At 40.0% G+C, this 20,458-nt stretch overlaps 1 protein-coding gene across 5 annotated transcripts in view; it reads right to left on the minus strand.

Annotated features, from left to right (window-relative positions):
- Positions 1–20,458, minus strand: part of grid2 (glutamate receptor, ionotropic, delta 2) — a 587,880-nt gene that overhangs the window by 485,700 nt on the left and 81,722 nt on the right. The gene's annotated exons all lie outside the window — the stretch shown is intronic.

Below are 20,458 nucleotides of genomic sequence, written 5' to 3' on the forward strand. Positions count from 1 at the left end.
TGACACAATCCACATTTAGAAAATATTCAGATAAGAAAAGGAAATCAAATCAAATCTGTCTGGACACAACAACTGTTGAAAAAACTGAGCATCTTATTAGAGGTTTTAGGATTCCAAGGACTGCAAAAGATAGTTATCCAAATTTGGAAAAAAGAAGGCTGCAATTTCTGCCACATTTGGAGGAATTTCTGATCTGGTATGACAATCTCAGTCCAGAGCTGCAGACTTATGTGTGTACAGTATGTAGCCCCTGAATTGAGACCCAGCTTGAGAAATAAAGGATGGAAGGGAGACACGGCTGGACACCACTATTCATTCGAAGGTCACACACTGCCCAAGGGCACACTGACTCAGCCAAAATGGTTGCTGCACAAAGGGAAACGGACAAGGGAAAGACTGGTGAGAGCCAACATCTGTAGCGGCAGATAAAGTTCCCACTAGTCAATACTAAATTAGTCATCAAAATAAATGTCAACCTGCAGTGTTGCTGAGAAAGAAAAATGAGGCAACATGGGGCTATGACTGGCTGGTAGCGATTTGGTCATTGCTGTGGTCTGTTACACACAATTAACCATGTGTTATCTATTTCTCGCTTTCTTCTCTTTTTGCCTCTCATTTCAGCCCGTTTATCCCCTCAACCCATTGGGCCACTAATTGTGAAAGCTGGTGCACTGAAGCTCTGCTAACTGTATTTCACTGACCAGAAAATAAGCCTCATACTTTATAGTGTGTGTGTGTGTGTGTGTGTGTGTGTGTGTGTGTGTGTTTGTGTGACACAGGTTGCAAATTCCATTAATAACCAGGCGGGCTATATTGGCTGAGGGCTGCTTTGTGCCACTTTTAGAAGACTATTGCTTTTATTTGGTCTTTTTCGGTTTTATGAACGGAGTCTGGTGCTAGTACAGCAAAGGCTATGGTCTGAACACCCACAGAGGCCAAAATGACTGAAGAAACAATGATGCCTCTGTCGTGCAAAGTGCAACATTTTGGATAAAAAAATCTTGAAAACCAGTGGTGTCAGGTAATGAAGTAATGATACTTTGTAACAGTAAGTATTTTTGGGGAGAATCTTTACTTTCTCTGTACTTACTTTACTTGAGCTTTTATATTTATGTCAACTTTCACTTTTCCTCCATTATATTTCCAAAGTAAAATATACACTGTTACTCCACTACTTTTCCCCTGAGCATTTTAGTTACTTACTACAGATTAGGAAAGGAATGGAGGAGGAGACAGCCGACTGAATGAAGGAATGGGAGGGAGGGAAAAACTGGATTGTGTAAATCCTTTACGATGTAAAACAGACCTTGTTTTTCTTCAAATGTAACGTGCGCTTCATTTTTAAGTCAGTGTATGTTACAAAGAAATAAACTTTATAATTCTCAACATTCTCACAGACTGCTTTTTATTACAAGCATTTACTTTTACTTATTCTTTCAATACTTAAGTACATTTTATGTCATGAAATTACTTCTGATACAGTGGTACAGTAACTATTAAATACTTTCAGACTTTTACTGAAGTAATATTTTAAAAGGTGACTTTAACTTCTACTTAAGTCATTTACAGTGAGAAAAGCTTGTGTCTTGTATAGGTTACTATAATATAATTAAACAATGTATTACAATAACATATGGTAGCATTAATGTAAGAAACTGATCAAATATAACTTCTAAAGGACAATTTATGTAAACAAAGCTTTTTAAAACATTCACTAAATTCAAAGGCAACAGCTGTTTGAAGGCAGTTGGGAGCAGTATGCTAAATGCCTCTTCATCAAAAGGCCTCATTAAGTATGTATCCTGCTATAATTTGATCCATCAGCTTTTGGCAAATGTAAATACCCTCCCACTGATTGAGCCTCGGTTGTTTTAATAATCATGCAGTATAGATGAGGTGAGACAAACAGGTCTGGACAAAGCGATAAAGAGTGAAACACAAAGACACATTAACTATTCCATTAGGAATAAATTATGAATGGGGTTGCAATCACTTTGGAGATGGCACTACTGGGGGAGGATTTGTACACATTTTAAACCAGCTCTGAGACACTGGAGGACAATGTGAGGACAAACGCATAGAGAGAGGACTGTATATATGACTTTAAACTAGAGACAAAAGGTGGAAACATTTATTTTGTGTGCACAACGGGCACCTGAAGTCATTAGAATACGCACTCCACGGTGTCCCAAAAAGTATTAAAAATGAAGAAGAAAAGTAGCAGGAAAAAAAAACACTATAATGGCTCCTTCAATCTGGCTCTCTGCCACAGTAGCCTCACTCGTGCTTTTAGACATACGCTAAAGCTGCAAAGTGCTGAAGATACAGGGATCTATTGTATCCCATGCCACTGTTGATACCTCAACGTGAATAAAACTTAACAGGCAGGAATCATGGGCAGAACTTCATTTACATTACATGACAGTTTTAGTGTGCATATACAGCTATATATGTGTTTAGTAATTCTTACATAAAAGAAAAGAAAAGAAGAGAGGACAGGGATAGTGGGTGTTTTTTCTCTGCCTTATTATTCAAGAAACAACAGAACTGCATGCTGATTTACAAACACAGACAAACACAGGCTTGCGCATACACACACCACACACAGAATCCTGGCTCTTCCACCTTTCCAGTAATGTGATTGTGAGCGCAAAGGCAAACGTCACCACATAAATCAACTAGGATATAAAAGCATTGAATCTTGCTTTACACAGACGCCCCAAGGGCGGGCACACATACACGCACGTGCACGAATTCACCGTGACACACACACAAAGATTGTGTGGGCAGCAGTATTAAATCTCGAACCTATTTCCAAACCATCCCTGCCATGAAAACAGCATCATCAACAACAGCAGTCAATTTGAATGGATGCAGCGTTCAAAAGTCGAGACCCCAAATTGTTTAGTCGAGAGGTATTCATCAAATGTCTGTCGGTGGTCAAATGCTGTATTAATATCCTATGTCATTTACATTTATAAAGAGAAAACACATAATTTGTTTGTCTTCATTCTGCCAAAAAAACGCTTTGGTTGTATAAGAGATGATGGAGGTAAAAGAAAATGAGGAGAGGAGTGTGTAGTCACTGGTATGTTGTCTGTCATGGGAATTCATTCTGCGCTTAGTAATATCAATTTTTAATGTCTGGAATCTTTAATTTTACTTATTGTTTCCTTTTTCTTTAGTATTTTTATTTTATTTAGAGCAAATCCTCATTAATTCATTACCTGCCTGCTTAAACTTTTAAGCACTGATGAAGAAATTATGCAGAAAAATCTGCATTTACATAAAACAGCTTTTTTTTTGTGATTTCAGAATTGCTAAATACATACCTAGCACCAACACAGCCTCTTTGATATGATATTAAACAGCATTAGTTTCCAAAAAAGGACAACAATACGGATGAATATAATCATGAAAGATGAGAGGACTATTGGGCTAATGGGTCAATATGTGGCAAAGCAGGTCTTCCTGAGGCTTTTATATCAGGCAGATTTCTCCCATGTTTTATCAAGCCAAGCACATTTTTACATAAAAGTCTGTTTTTTACAACAGGAGCCTATCAGAGGTTAAGTCTTACTTACTGTACACAACTTTAACACAACCAAGAGTCCACAGCCATTATGGCAGGTCTGTGAGGCTGTGTTAAGGCACAGTGTATTGAGTTAAATGCTGGCAACATGTTGATGCTAAGGTGTAATATTTTCATCTCTGCTGTAGTTTAGTGTATGAGCATGGCAACTTTTGCTAATTAGAATTAAGTATACGCAACAGCTGAGGTTGGGTGGGAACATTATTAGTTTTATAGTATTTCATAATAAACCAAAAAATTGGATAAATGGAAAATTTTACCTGATGATAAGGTTAGAGGAAAAGTTAAGGTATCATCAGAGTGATTACATTTGATTCTGAGGGCGACAACAAACTTGTTTATTTATTCACTACATGTATTTATTCATTACATTTATTTATTTACTTTCAGTATGTACTGCAAATGCTCTTACAAATTACTGTTGTATGGAGTATGCATACCATTGGGACATACTGCTACGTCATAACATTGCACCTTGGACTTTGACCCTCTTGGTCATGTATCCTTCACAGTCTCTAGTCCAGAATTTGAAGTAAAAAAAAAGAGCACGAGATCAAAACAGCACATCACCTTTGTCTAACATCACCTTTGAGATACAAAACACCATTTGGCGAGAGACGGAGGTAAACCAAGAGAGTTCTGCTGTTACTTTGTAATATAGTTCAACCTTTTAAGTAATAAAGATATTCATTGTAGATTTTATTATGCAGTATTATATTCACAACAGTTATACATGCATTTCTCTGTCAGTTATTTTCATAGTTATGTAATTTTTTGGTTTATCGGTATCATTATTTTGTTCAGATAAACAATTATATTCCTATTGCTGTCTATTTGTAAGGTCATCAGTCAGTTGAACACCCTGTCATTATCATCTGTCATTGCAGCTTCCATCAGCTGACAGTGAGCTGTCATCTGTCTGCAACTCAGAAGAACAACTGGACATGTCATCTGCTGTACAGAGAACTTTGGGTCCAAAAAGCCAGAAAAGCATGCTGGCGTGCAAACTGCAAAATGCAACAGGATGCAGTAGGACGTCCTGGTATTTTTGTAATACTGCATTTGACACACTTTGTATTGGGACACACTTGAGGATTTCTAGCAATAGTATTGTAGCATGGTTACTGGAAAGCACTGCATGAACACCTGTGGCAAGTTTTAAGGAAATGTGTCCAACAATTCTTAAAAAAAAAAAAAAAGAAATACAAATGTAGACCTCATAGTGGGGCTACAGAGAAAGTCAGGAATTTAGCAAAGTAAAGTATTTCAGTCTGGGGGACACAATAATCCCTGCAAATCTGCACCGTCAGTAGGGCAAAGTTCACATCTTTTAAACATGAAGACATTAAAGTGTTTTCATAAGCACCAGTAAGGTCCTGAAAGCAGAAACACAGATGCGTTTTTAAAGGGGAATATTTCATACAACCCAACCATCCAAGTAACTACATAAAATCAGATAATGGCATTCAGGCCGACAAAGGCACATTGTTGAACGTACAAAACACAGCTCAATTTCCTTATTAAATGAACAAATTAGGATGGCACATCATCCAATGCAGAGTTATTATGTTCCCACACTCTATAAAGACCCAGTAATTAAGCCAGCTCCTTCTCAGGATAATCATTCAGCTTGAGTGAGGAGATGATTGTTAAGAATGATTTCATGTTAAAAGAGGAGGGCAACATGGGCAGAGGAGGTCATGAAAAAAAGATAAATGTTACACAGTTAAAGCAAAATTAGCTTCTTGTCATTCAGTTCGACTGACAATTTTGAGGTTGCCATCTGTTTGCTTTTTTTGGGTTAAACAGTGATGAGCTCCACCAAATCCCTCTCCATCTGACTCTGTCTGCACACCTGGCCTTTCACTCTCATTCACTCAAGCTTTCCTCTATTGTTAAAATCCCCCCTCTCCTTCGCTCTCCATATCTCCACATGTATCTGTCTACCTCTTTCTCCCCCTCACAGAGACGACTCTGAACAGGGCACTGAAGATTTCTGAAACACTGTGGGGGATCCATTCCTCCGTCTATCAAACAAACTCACACACCTGTTGTTGAGGTTGCAGCTGTTGGCAGTAATGTGACAGGAACACTGACAGAGTGACAAGGATAATGACTATCGAGGAACACACACACACACAAACACACACAGACACAGACACAGACACACAGACACACACACACACACACACACACACACACACAGAGCACTGATTTGTGACAAGGCTGGACCCAAGAGTTCCCATCTTAATGTGATGATGAAAGCAAGGTGGCGCTGGTGCCGAGTGATGATGGTGATGAACAGGGGAGGTTATCGTCCTGCGGTGTCAAACGTCCATGGACGCGCACATACACACAAACACAAATGCGAGAACACACAAACAGGCTGTTATTTACAGCATTGATGTGCGACCTGGAAGGGGCTGCGTTATGACACTTAGGAGGACAGTGCAAAATTAATGTGCGTGTTTGCGTGTGTGTGTGTGTGAGAGAGAGAGAGAGAGAGAGAGACGGGGAGGACAAAGAATTAATGGCTTCAGGAGGGAAGAGCAAGCCGGTGGTGTATGGAGGGGACAGATATGAAAACAGCTCTAATATTTATCATACAGGCTCTCACAAGACTCATACACATACGGTGTTCATGCAGTTTTCCTGGGTATAAGGATTCATTTATTTTGTGTATAAGTGTAACGGGAATGTTGATACAACAGTAGATATACCAATATACCATTATATATACCGATATATCAGATATACTGAATCATTCCTGACATTCCTGACTCTGCCCATATGTAGAACCCTTGCATGTTGCAGATATGAAGGCATGAATGATTTTTTTAGTATCTTTGCAGATATGAATGTATAAACTATTATTTAATATATTTAATATATTTTGCATATAAAGGCCTAGACACACTAACCCAACATGAAAGCCTGGAGATAAGACCCACAGAGCATTGTTTGTGGACTTCAGCTCAGCCTTTAACACAATCCTTCCCTGCCATCTCTGCACTAAACTGAACCTGCAGGTACCACGTCTCATCTGTGATTGGATAACAGACTTCGGTAACAGTTTCTCTGAATCTAATGCACTATAACGCATTATGAACATAGTTATAATGCATTATAATATGTCTATAGTGCTGTATAATCATAGTTATAAGCACTCATGGTTTTCTATAATGATTTATAAAAATAATGCTAATCCATTATTATGCCAATGTCTATAATGAGTTATGAACACACTCATAATGTGTTATATTGTGCATAGAGTTATAAGAATTTTTAAATATGTATTTAACTATATATCAATGACACTCACGTATGCTGTACTTTCTTGTCACGAATCGGGCGGCCAAGAATGCCATATTTGTGGTTTCTTCCTAACCAGTACTCCCATTCACCCACTCTGAACAGCTTTATTGTGCAATTCCCTCCATGAGGAATGTTACAAAGCCTATCCAAATATTTGTATGTGCTTATAACTATATGCACACTATAACACACTGTAAATATATGCATAATTTATTATAGACATTAGCATCATAATGAGTTATGATTATTCTAATAAAGCATTATAAATAACCATCAGTACTTATAACTAGGATTATACAGCACTACAGAGGCATTATAATGCACTATAAGTATTTTCATAATGGATTATAAGTCAGTATAGACATGGGCTTCATAGAAAGTGTTACCCGGGTGTCTTATCCAACAGGAAGCAGCAGGTTCGACTTGGCAGTCACTTGTCTGCCCCGTTCACCACCAACACCTGCCGTCCCTGTATATCAATGACTGCACCTCATGTTACCCTTCATCAAGCTTGTCACGTTTGCTGATGACACCACGGTCTTGGTCTCATTAAGAACAATAGGCGGGTTTCTGTTACAGATTTGTGCACAACTTAAAGTCTTTTAAGTTATTTTTTTGAAATGTCTATAAAACACAATTGCAAGATGTTATATGACTTTTTCTCTCATGATTACATTCCAAGGAGCATGACGATGGATGTTCAAATCTTTAATGATTATCAACGATTTCACAGAGGAACTGTGGATTCAAAACTTCTGGATGATCAGCTCAGCTTTTGAGTTATGTGATGCAATATTACCTCTTGTACCGCCTGCAGCATCTTGCCCAGTGGAACCAGTTTCTACCGACAAGCGCATAGCCATCGCATCATGTGCCATATAAAAGCGAAAAAAAGTCACGTCATGCGAGCTTAAAAACTTTTTTGTGATAAATGGGAGTTTTTTTCGAAATTGACGTGTTTCCATTCGCCGTATTCTATATTCGCAGTTTCAATTTGTGCAATTTAATTTATAGATGAGTCGGCCTACAGGGACTTGGTGTCACAGCTGGCAGTATTGTCTAAACTTGGAGCTTAACATGAACAAAACAGGGGAAATGATCACTGACTTCTGGAATTGCCATCCTTCACATGCTCCATTATTAATCGACAACACGACAGTTAAGCTCACAGACTCAATTAAGTTCCTGGGTACAACAATCAGCAGTGACCTTAGATGGAAGACTCACACTGCCACCATCATCAAACAAGCTCACCAGCGAATGTTTTTCCTCAGGCTGCTGCAACAACTCAACATCACTCCTACACTCCAGACCCGGTTCTACAAAGCCACTTCTGAAAGCGTCCGCACCTCGTCCGTCACTGTGCGGTACCCAGCATCTACTGCTGCATCAAAACACAGACTGGAACACATCGTGCAAACAGCCAGGAGGCTCACAGGCCAGGAACAGGTGCCTGTGAGTCTTCTGAGTGATGTCAGAGCCAGAAAGCGTGCCAGAAGGATTGTGCCTGATCCATCCCACCTGGCCCACTTCCTCTTTAGTTGGCGTCCTTCTGGATGCAGGTTCCGCTCCATCAGCACCAGGACCACAAGACACTTTAGTTTTTTTAACGAAGGCCATAACTCTCCTTAAAAATCCAACATTAACATTACAATAGACTGTGCTATATTCATACTACATGCTCCACCTCACACTTGTACTTTATCTAATGATTAGTAATCTTCATTTAATCTGTTAGATTTTTGCCTTGGAGAACCATGCTTTTTTGTATTTGGTGTTCACTTATTTAATGTACACGCTTGCTATCTGTTGGTATGGTGTCCCTTTTATTTGTTGTTGTCTTTTTTCTGACCTATTTTTAACTTTTTTAACTAAATAAACTTTTTAACGTAATTTTCTTGTTTTTACAGCACTGTATCAACAAGTCAAATTCCTGTGTACTCTGTACATTTGGTGAATAAAGCAATTCCGATTCTGATTCTAATTCGGAGAGAACCAGCGGCTACAAAGGCTGACTGTTGCTTTGCCTTATGTAGCGTGTCCTGCCAAAAAAGCTGAACTTGAGCACAATGCAAAGACTACAGCCAACAGCCCACTACCATGTAAATTCTGCACCCACGAGAGCAAATAACTCTTCATCTCCGCAGGCAATGGTAGTATATTCATCATTCAAAAAAACAGCTAAAGACCATCAAGACTGATCCAAGATCTCTAGTTAGCCAGTTTAGCACATGAACAAGTTTGTGTCGATCTTGCCCCCTTTGACATAAGCCATTTATTTGCTTTCCTCACTTCCATTTGTATTCTCGTGCACTGAGCTGAACCTCCAATATGAGTGATTTCACTCACCAGCAGGCTCCAACACTGATTCAACATGCTGAATCGACCACAAAAAGCTGACAAAGGTTGATAAAGGCTGACTAGTGCCAACAGTGGGAGACAAACTGTAAAAAAAAAAAAAAAAAAAAAGAGCAACGGATGCTCACCAACATCCCAACATCGACCCACAGTCATCTTTCAGCTTGGTGTTAAAGCACGCAGGGTTTTAAGTGGAGAACTATCAGAAACCAGCTCACAGCAGACCAAAAGGCTTGTTTGCTTGTTAACAGCACTTTGTAAACAGGTTTCTGTGATTGGGCATAGTTGAAATGTGTGTAAATGTACGAGATGTGCATGGTTTTAACTTTTTTTATCCAGTTGCCACAGTGGCTGATGAATTTCAAAAACTGCCAGCCACTCGACAGATTATTTATAGATTGACTAAATTATTTGGCTGATGAATGCAGCAACTTTATGAGCCACTTGCATATTTCACCAGCAGCTGGCTGGTGGGCGGTGCTTATTTCAAACCCTTAAGATGTGTGTGCATGGATAGAAAGGTGTGTGTGTGTGTGTGTGTGTGGGCTCCTGCATGCGTGCACGTGCGTGCGTGTGTGACTGGATGAATGCCTGAGATTCCATTTTATCCCCCTGTGTATTAATGGAGAAATCTCCCAGGTAACCTGATTTTTGCATGAAAAATTCTTCTCATTCTCTTCCATTTTTCACCCTCCCCCCATCTCTCCTCCCCACCTCACTTCTTTCGTTATAGGCGTGTAAATTAATTTGCTCCATCGTTAAAAGAGGCGAGCAGCCAGGAGAATTTGTAGTCATAGTTCAGCAGTGCTCCAGTCCTTTGCCACACTGTCTCACAAAGCTTTGCCAAGGTCATTGCTATCTCTGCCATGCCTCTCTCCCTGCCCACCTTTTCCCTTGCCTTATGTAGTCAGAATTCTGTCAGAAAAGTGTTTTCTTCCTTTGTAGAGAGACCTACTGTAGATAACCAGGGCTTTGCTTCCTCCCACACAAATGAACATACTTTGAGTAGGTGGAAGATTTGTTTTGTGTCTCCATTCATTAGCCAGCAAGCTGAGCACAATTTGGAAAAAAACAGTTAATCTATAGCATGTTTAGATTCAGTCCCTGAGTGCACATCCGGGAAAGTAAAGGGTGGATGATTGACAACTGCGTTTTTCTTTTTGCGTTTCTCTTCATGTCAGCTCTTAGACAGTTTTGGCCAGTTCTGGCTCGTTTGCAAACCACAGCTGAGTCAGCTCCACTCCAGCCAGGCTGGGATCTTAAAACAGTACAGCTGGTGGCTCTGAGCCAGTTGTTAGAGTATACCCCAGCCAAGGTATAAGTAAATGATAATTAGGATGATAGCAATGCACCTTTAAAATGCCCCGTGTTGTATTTTCAGTGCACCTATGTATACCCTTGACAGTATCGCCACAATGGTTGCTACAGTTTGCATCTCTAAACCCTCCTACATATGAACATGTTGCATAACAAAAGAAAAAATAAAAAAATCTTTCCTTTGTAGCTCTGAATGTTCAACAAATTCCTCCATCTTTGTCAGCCTCTTTTCGCCCTCATTCTCATTCCCTCTACATTTCACCCTGCCCCTCACTTTTAACCTTTCTCCAGCTTTCTCTATCTGTCTCCTCTTCTGCCATTTAATATAACCACCTCGCCTCATTCTCTTTGTTCTGCTGCTCTGCTTTTTAGTTTTGTTCTTTTCCACCAATTCTTCTACCAATGTTCCCTTTCTCTCCTCATTTATCTCCAACTTCTTCCCTTTGTGCTCCTCAAATCTCCTCAACTCCTTTCTCTCTTTTGTACATCCTCCCATTTCCCAAAGCATTACTCTAGTCACCCTCCTGGCTCGCTGCCCTCATCCTCTCAAACTCCCTCCTTCGCTGTTCAGTGTGATGCCCCGTGTGACATTTAATCCACGTAAACTTGCCCTGGCTTGGAAGGCCTTGATATTGATATTACAGTGACATGGACAGGGAGACAGTGGTCTCAAAAGTGCATGCCAGTTGATCCTAATTAGCATAGGTAAATACCCCAAAAATCCCCTTAAAGGGGCATGAGACTGCAGGGCTGTGTGGGAACAGAAATGAAGGAAGAAGAAGAAAGGGTTAGAAAAGTAAGTCAAGAATGCCCCAAAAAAAAGTCTAAAGAGGGTGGAGCACCAGACTCCAAATATTGAAAAAAAGTTCTTAAGTGGAGGTACTTCTGCAGGCCACACTAGACCAAATGTGCTGTCATATTTGGTAATGCCAGAACTGATACAAAATATTAAAAAATATGCATGAGATTCTAAAACTACATGTTCATAAGCCATCCAAACCTGACCTGGTAACTGCAAACTTAATGCAATATAGAAGCACTAATGTCTGGACTGAGGACGGAGACGAGCGCCACTGGTCTCTATAGTATGCGTTTGTGTGTTTGTGAGAAAGACAGAGAGCGTAAAAGAAGGCATAAGGTGGAGTCTACCAGAGTCAGTTGATGTCAATTCTAATAAAAGTGTAGGGTTTTTTCAGAGACCAAAATGCTGTTGTAAAATACTCAAAAATATGATTTAAAATATATTCTAAATTATAAAATATTACTGCAGTTTAAATTCTTTATTATAATAGAACTGAAAAAATGAAGAAAATGCAATAACCAACTATTTTTGCACAACCATGTTGGCACAAAATAGACTTTAGTGTGCTCTTGAGTTTGCTTAGATTCTGTTTAACTAAGAAAAAACCCAAATATAAAAACCATCAACGATGTCAGAACCTCTATAAAAACATGAGTTTTAAGATGAAATTTCCTCTTAAGAACTGTCAGCGTACCATGCCCCATGATCTGACATTTGCTTCAAGAACCCTACAGGTATTTGATTTTTTTTTTTTTTTAGCATTAAAAACAAAGTAAACATGTATTGCCAATGCCAAGCATTTTCAAATGAACAGCTTTTCTCTTTGCTGCTGTTAGAGAAACGTATTTTTTTTCTTCCTGTCAAGCAAACATTGTTTTCAGAAACATCAGAACACTGAAGAAATCAACTTACAGAGATGTGCAATCCATCACAACAAACATTTTTTCATCTTTTCTTTCTTTTGCAGAAGATACACTGTAATTGTGTGGCAATGCACTTAAAAGCTTTGATACTTTGAAGGCTGTTCTCTGTTGGTACATCTAAGTGGTGGAGGGAAGCCCCACCATCTAAAGGTCAGGAGTTGAAAAGCATTATTTTCATCCATACTTTAATGTAAGAAAATAAAACACAGACGCAAGCAATGTCATGGATGTCATGGATAGCAGTGCGTAGACACGATGATCCAGACCTGTGCTTTGAGCTGCATTACCAGGCAACAATATGAGGGGGTGGAGTGTTTGTATGATTTTCATACTTCATTTTTCAAGCTGAACTGTAACCATAGGAAAAAATGTGAATTTTAGAGTCTAACAAAAATGCAGTACTTGGGCAATAATGGGCAGTTATGTAAAGTAGGCTTCCACGTACAAAACACGACACTACTGTATTTGCACTTATAAATGTCAGAGAATTGTGTTTGTAAAGCAAAGTGTAAAGCAGACACCACACTTAAAAAACACACAATAAAACACAGACAGCTACTGAGAGAGGAAGTGAAAGAAAATATTCTGTAGAAAAAAAACAGAAAGAAACAAATAAAGGAAAGATGATGAGAGGGGAGAAAAAAGAGGATGAAGAGAGCAATAAAAAAAAAAGAAATGTTACTCTTTCATTTTGTTAAAAGTGTAAACATGCCAAACCGTTTGGGAACTGAAACCAGTTAAATCTGCTTTTAAAGCAAGAAGCCAGTCTTTTTAAGCACCTTGAGTCTTACAGCTCGCTCTCCTGATTAATGCTGAACATTTGGGAGGATTTTGCCTGAAGCGCTGGTAAGAGGCTCCAGATTTGTACACATCAAAAATGTCATATTATATATCAGGGAGGAATGGATTTTGTAGGATCCCCCCTCTCTTGCCCTCCTTCCCCCGGAAAGTGCATGTCTTCAGCATCTTCAGACTTTTATATCCTTTCCGTGGTTCTCTTCACCCCCCTGCTATCAAATCCTATCCACTTCTCAATCTCTGACAATTATAACTCCAAAACTCCTGAACTCTCCTCCCCTTTCCCCTCACTCCCTCTCCAGTTTTCTCCTCTATCACGCTGCTCTCCTTCATACTTCCCTTTAATTCCATCAACACAGTCCCTCTCCTCCTCTCTCCCCTTCTCATCTTTATCCTTCCATCACAGGCTTGTCCTCTGTGCTCTCCACAAATTCACAAATACTTTTTTTTCCACCCTCACCTGCTATCCTGTGGTACTCTTCTCCTCTCATCCCGTATCTTTGCGTACCTCCTTTCACTCCCACCCACCGCCCTCTTCTGTGGCTCCCTTCATCTCATGTCATCCCTTTCGTCTCCTCGCCCGCTGGCTCTTTTTCACCCCCGTTTGCTCTTCCCTCCTGTCCTCCTTGCCCTCTACACCCATCACAAATTCTGGAGGGTGTGCTTTTCATCATTACTCAAGCAGTTCAGTAACTAAATTGTCCCATTTCTCGATGCTGCTGCTTGCAGCCTCGCTCCTCTGCTCGAGCTGGGACTTAAAAAGAGAAGCACATTTGCCACAGGTTTTACTGTGCGCACACAAATACGCACAAGCACACTTACAGATACAACAGATGAAACACTGATATGAATGTGCACATACACAAGCACAGGGGCACAAGGGTGCAGTTTATCTGCTTCATAAATAAGCCTCCCTGAACCTGGAGATATGAAGCCTCTAAATAACCACTAAACAGATGACCTATGATCAATATAGCAATACTAATGCATCATCAGTAATGCACTGACTGTGTGTGTGTGTGTGTGTGTGTGTGTGTGTGTGTGTGTGTGTGTGTGTGTGTTTCTGTCTTATCTACTTCTTTCTCTTTCATTAACTCTAACTAATTTGTTCTTTTTCTTTTTTTATAATCAATCCATCCACCCACACACAGTAAAGCAGAGTTAGTACCACTCTCGTTGTCCTCAATTTACCTTCACCACTTTCTCCCTCTTATCTTTCTCTCCATTTATCTCTCACTCTTTCTACCTCACATACACTTTCTCTCTCTCTCTCTCTTTCCAGCCCTCACTATCCCTCTATAACACTCTCTCACTCTCTGTCGTTCTCTCCAGCCCTCTCTCCCTCAAGGCCTCTCCTTGGTACACTACCACCCCCATGGAATACCTTCTGTTCCAAACCTGCATCCACCTCACTCATATTCATTACTAACACACACACAAATGCACTCACACACACACACACACACACTCACACACCATTCATTACCAGCAGTGAGCAGTGAGTCAATTTAAAAAGTCATAAAGAGCATAATAAAGCTCCTCCATCTGCAAACCTATTAGCAATGGGCAATCCAAGGGGTCACACAAGCAAGCACAAACCTACTGCCACATTCCCACATGCACACACACATACTGTCCACACACTAAGAAAAAAAGAGAGATGAAAAAAAAAAAGACAGCCTGTTATCATGTGGGGTCAGGTGGTAATAATGGGCCTCTAATTAATGCTAGTGTTACATTAATAGATATTCATTACAGAGACAAGACATCAGTCTCAATAAGAGCATGACGGATGGACAGCAAATACGTGATGTATGTTGTGAGCGTGCAGCATCTGGATTTAATTCGTAATTTATCATAATCAAAAATTCCTTCCAGTTTGAGCTGTGCAAATTCAGTAGTGATTAAAATCAGAGGAGAGAGAGATGTATTGCGAATAACCTGCTTTGGGTCTTTCATTTGGGATCACACAGAAATGTTCTGCAGAATGTGAGAAATCTGGAGAATTTTGGAATGGACTGATGCTGATAAATAATGAACTGTATATAAACCAGCGGGAGTATACCCTTCACTTTTTAGCTGAATAAAGGTTGATTTATAGTTGTGTGTAGGCTCTAAGTCGAACTCCAGGTCTACCCCGTAACCTTTGCAAATGCCTTATGCAGTTTTGAGCATTTCTAGGCTACTTGTGCGGCGGTGTGTCTGCGTTGCTCTGCAGTTACACTACCTAAAGGCTAGTTGTTGGTGGGGTTTTTATGCCACTTTATTGAGTTTCGGTTAAGTGCATTAACTGATTTAACTAATGCACAAAAAACACTCATTAAACATGGTGAAAATTCAGCTCCATTATAACTCATAAGGTCCATCTAGTGTTTTTTTCTCAGTGCCAGAATTTAAAAAAAATTTTTTCAATTGTTTGAGCGGCTGCAGCTGCATGCGGCTGCCTGGAGGAAGAGCGCTGCACCAGGCATCTTTCTTTAGAATACTCTAAAGTGATTTGTGCAACCAATCCCAGCGCTTTGAATTGATGATCTCTGAACTTTTCAGAAAGGTGCCGATGATGCCACTGCCACTTTTTAGCTAAGCTACTGTCACAACAAAGACAGAGAAGTGCATGTATGGTAGCAGATTGGCTGACGGACACTGGATGTTGCTGGTGTGAGTAGTGCTTTTGTCACTGTTCCATTGTAAGCTTGTTGGTACCAGTGTGGTCAACCCTTTGTTAACATAGAGTCATGTTAGCTTGCTAGCTAATGCTAATGACTAAATACTGTTGTCATAGAAACAAAATTCATGCACAGCACATCATTTAAAAAAAAGAGCTGGGAGCTCTCATTTATAAAGCACTAGGGATGGAGCTCTCCCCACCCCCCTGCCATGGCTTTTTCTGCTGAAGAAAAGGACACAGGCTCTAACAGAAACTTAAACCTTAAACTGAACATGTTTTCCCCACATATATGCTTATGTTAGTCTTTGGCATTATATTGCATGAATTAGCATGGCGGTATATAAAGCTGGGATAATTTACACAGAAGACTGAAAATGCTATTTTGTGGGGATCTTATTGTCTTCACAATTAATTGTTTCCTATCAGTGAAATAAAAGTAAATACAATCTATGTTTCCACTGAGGGACAAGCTGTGACATGTAGTTACATTTCTGGGGATGTATGCATTAGGCTGCACTGTAAGGTATGCATGAGGAGTGGCATAAAAAAGCTTTAAAGGTATGCGTGTTGCTTAACAATGATTTCACAAAGTGTGGACTTTAAAGTAAGGAGAAAAAGAGTATTGTATCAAAACAGTTCTCCATTTCCAGAGGTATTGGATTCTCTATTGATAGAGAAAAAATTGCATTCATGCATTCCAATTTAATTTTGCATTTTGAAGTGACACATTGGCGTAAGTGTGAACAAAAAGTCAGGAGAGAGAGAAGAACAAAGGCGAAGTTTGAACATTCAGACTGAAAATGTGAACCAAGAAGAGATTCTTGTATAATACATAAGATGAAAAAAATCACTTATTAATCACGTTTTTAATCAAGTTAATCAGTTAATCAAGTTTTATTCAGGGTGTAAGATATTTAATTCCATTTCAGAGCAGAGTTAAAAACACCATGTCAAAAGTTATATTTTTAGATCCAGGCTATGTTAAAAAAACAAAAAAAACAAAACAAAAAAAAACACTCTTTCTACCTTTGAGGCAATAATCTGCTCTGCTCATTAAGGTAAATTAGGGTGTTTTGAGTGTTTTGTCAACCCATTTTGATCGCAAGGCATGATGAATGACACCATGTTGGTGAGTGTAGCTTTCCCTTGATGGTGATCATTCTCTGCCGCTGGGTCTTTTCAGGTAATTTTTTCAGGTTATCATGATTGCATGCAGACGGGATTGCAAGCAGAGGCACTGACATCAGCCAGGGCCAGAAGCAGCCATACTGCCAGCCAAACAGCCAGCCAGAAGAGTTAATTTAAAAGCCAGCACGTCAGCAGAACCTCTCTATGCACACACACACACACACACACACACACACACATACACACACACACACACACGAAGCTCCAAGTGGCTGTTGTTTTATTCATCACTGCAGTAAGGTAGGTGGCCCTCAGGATCCAACACCCACAGAGCGGCATGCATGAGGTATAGGTGGCGGGGGTACATGTCTGTGGGCGCATGTATTTATTTTGGTGTGCTCGTGATATATTTACAGTGGGTATGAGTGATTCACTCCGCATACTGTGCACTCACTCCCCTGCTTATAAAAAAAGGTGTTTTCATGGCCCTACAATTTATTGTTACCTGTGGGTTTCACTTGAGTCCAAATTCAAATGGAGAGGTGCTTGATCTTCATTATCCCACACAATGGAAACTGTCTTTTGTAATGTTTCTCTCCTTGATCAGCCAATGACTTTTAGTGGGAGGTAGGTGAGTCGTCACCTATCGTAAACACGCGTAGGTACGTATGAACCCTGACAAAAAAATAATAAAATACATGCTTCAGCCTGGCTGTCAGAGAGACTTGAAGTAGGAAGCAAAGGAGTATTTCTGAAGGAGTTGACAGTAGCCTCTGTAAAGACCCTCAAACCTCTTAAAGCAAATGCAACAGTTCTAGAACAATTTACAAGTGATATGTACAGAGGAGATGCAGAAAAAGACACATTACATTGTTTGACATTTTAGGCCCTTGACATTTTCACAGGAAGAAAATACTTGTGGAGCGCTGTAACTGTATGCAGTAAATCTCAACAACATTTTCTGAAATGCTAAATAGGAAAGAAAACATGCAATTAAATGTGCACTATCTGATGTGAGGTTATAATACTGACAGTTAAACTGGAAACGCCCCCATCACTGTAGAAATACAGTTGACCTTGATGCACTGACTGCATTCAAAACAGCTTTCCTGCTTCGTGAGGAGGCCATCCCATCAGAATAAAAGCAAAATCCTCCATGGGGAGTAAAGTGAACAAAGCCCTGCATAACACTGTTGTTTATTGTTGTCTATGAATATATGATAACATACAAGATGATGCACACAGGCTCACAATAGCCCCTTTACGCTGCCTGTTCAAGGCCGCCTCACTATTCTGTATTAAAGGTACGATCCCAGAATGGAGGGACAGAGTCGTCTTGCACTTGAGCCAGCAGCGGAGGTAGTGACAGCGCTGATTCGAGGTCTATTTAAAAGGGACAGCCACCAGGACAGGATCATGAGCGTGACAAGTGTGATATTTTGAAGGTGTGTTATACGTGCAACCTATTACAGGTGATTTAAAAAGCAGCTAATAGCAATTAGCGTCCATCTACTTTGAAGAAAAAAGGCCTCCATAAATGTTCACAGATTGGGATAATAATGATATACAGGAGCACCTTACTCTCCAAGCAGAGGACAAGATCAGCCGCCATATAACAGAGACAGTTAATGATTGTTATTGCCATGTTGTGTCATTTTTAGTGTTAAGAAGAGTGTGCTATATGTCACACTAGAGGCAGATGCTGTTGTGTTAAATGTCACACCCATTACACCTCTCTTGCTTCTGCGATGCCAGCATGCTGTCTCAAATCACAAACGGATCTGTGTAAAAATGCAAACGCCGTAAAAAGAAGGGACTTCGTACTGGCCCTGTAGCCTAATCTCTGTAAAAGCAGGGCTGGACCAGACTCAGAATTATGTCAGTTGAATCAGATTCGGCTGTTCAATACAAATGTTTGTTTTTACTCCATAAAAAGTTTTAAAGTTTGAACAGGCCAAGCAGAACGTTTAGTGTGCAGCATTTATGTGAACAAGCTAACTGGCACTAACAGCAGATCGGATATGCAGAGCAACATTTTTGCCAACACTAAATATCTAACAAAAGCCAGAGACTGTCGTACTAAGTTGCTGTGACCTGTAAATTCACAATCTCTGAGCAGAATAGAGAAGGTAACATTATTTGGGACCGCAAGCTCCAGTGTCTTCCTCTTTTGTCATGCTGCATCATGCATGCAGCTGCCTGTAACAAAGAGTAGTATAACAGCCAAGAGCACTCACTCAGCATAAAAAATTGTGAGACCAAAACGTCCCCAGAAGTACACCGCACAGCACACTGACAAAAAAAAAAAAAAGACTGCCCCATTTGAGGCAGTCTCATATGACTCAGGGTCAAAAAGGGCTCATGCCACGTGTATTATGGAAGTAGTGATTCATGTAATCAACTGTTCAGGGACCATCTTGAAATAGAAGTTAACAGCATTAAAATCTGATCCTAGATTAAAGAACTTTCAGGTGATGCTCCTGCACTGCAGTGATGCCCACTGACCGGTGAATACAATTTAGCCACAGCAGAAAGGACATGGACTGATATGTTAGGTGGATGTGCATATAACTGTGTAGAGGAGGAATTTGAGCTGATTATAGGTGGTGCAAATGACTTCATGTTCATTCCTGAACCTTCCTATGAGCTCCATTTCTGTGCATCACTGAAGGGATTTTTACACTTAACCAGTAACAGAAATAGATATTATTTAGTATTAGATCCCCTGACAAATGATTCCATATTATCCAGTTAGTGAAATTAGCCATGAAGTTGAGCATTCAAGAGAGGGTCAAATTCAGGCCAGTAAACTGTGCTGCAACCACCAAGGAAACTAAAAATGAAATAATAATCCAGTCTCATCTCACCTCATTGTAACACACACAAAAACAAACACACTAGAGAGATTGGACAGCTTGAGCAAAAGTGTGGGGATAGCAGAAAAAAGGGAGGGGGGAAGACAGAGAGAGGGAGTAGCAGGGGGTTTATTGAAAGACAGAGACAGAGAGGGGTGCTACAGAGGAGTAATATAGCCTAATCCTAAAATGCTCCATTTCATAATTTAGGAGATAATCATGTGATACACATTGGTCTTTCTGAAACTCAGCGCCATGAATAAAAATAGTCACTGAAAGCAGAACAGAGAGAAAATATAAGCACCCTGTTTCTGAAACAATCGACAGACAGAATTATGTTGGAGGCATATTCATGTCGAGATTAGTGTATTTCCACAGCAATCTGCTATGCACCACATGCAAATTAGTCCAGGAGGTTTGCATTTGAAATTCCAATCTGCTTTACCAATCTGTTTCGAGTCCAAGTTCTCCATCACATTTGGATCTAGTCTTTTTGGGGACTTTGATAAATTCCTTGACACATTACCCAGAGGAAATTCAAATTAAGTGCAAATGATACCCCTTGAACTTGCCTTGTAAAGAGATCTAAGCTTGGCAAAGATGGTCAGAGGAGTTGGACATGCTAATGGGAAGCTGTGCAATCTCTTCACCTTGTGTGCATGCAACCCAGAATGCACTGTGCAGAGACAGAGAGGTGGTTAT

This window comes from Plectropomus leopardus, chromosome 4, assembly GCF_026936395.1.
Source record: "Plectropomus leopardus strain MGB_pleo_1.0 chromosome 4, ASM2693639v1, whole genome shotgun sequence".
Taxonomy (NCBI): Eukaryota; Metazoa; Chordata; class Actinopteri; order Perciformes; family Serranidae; genus Plectropomus; species Plectropomus leopardus.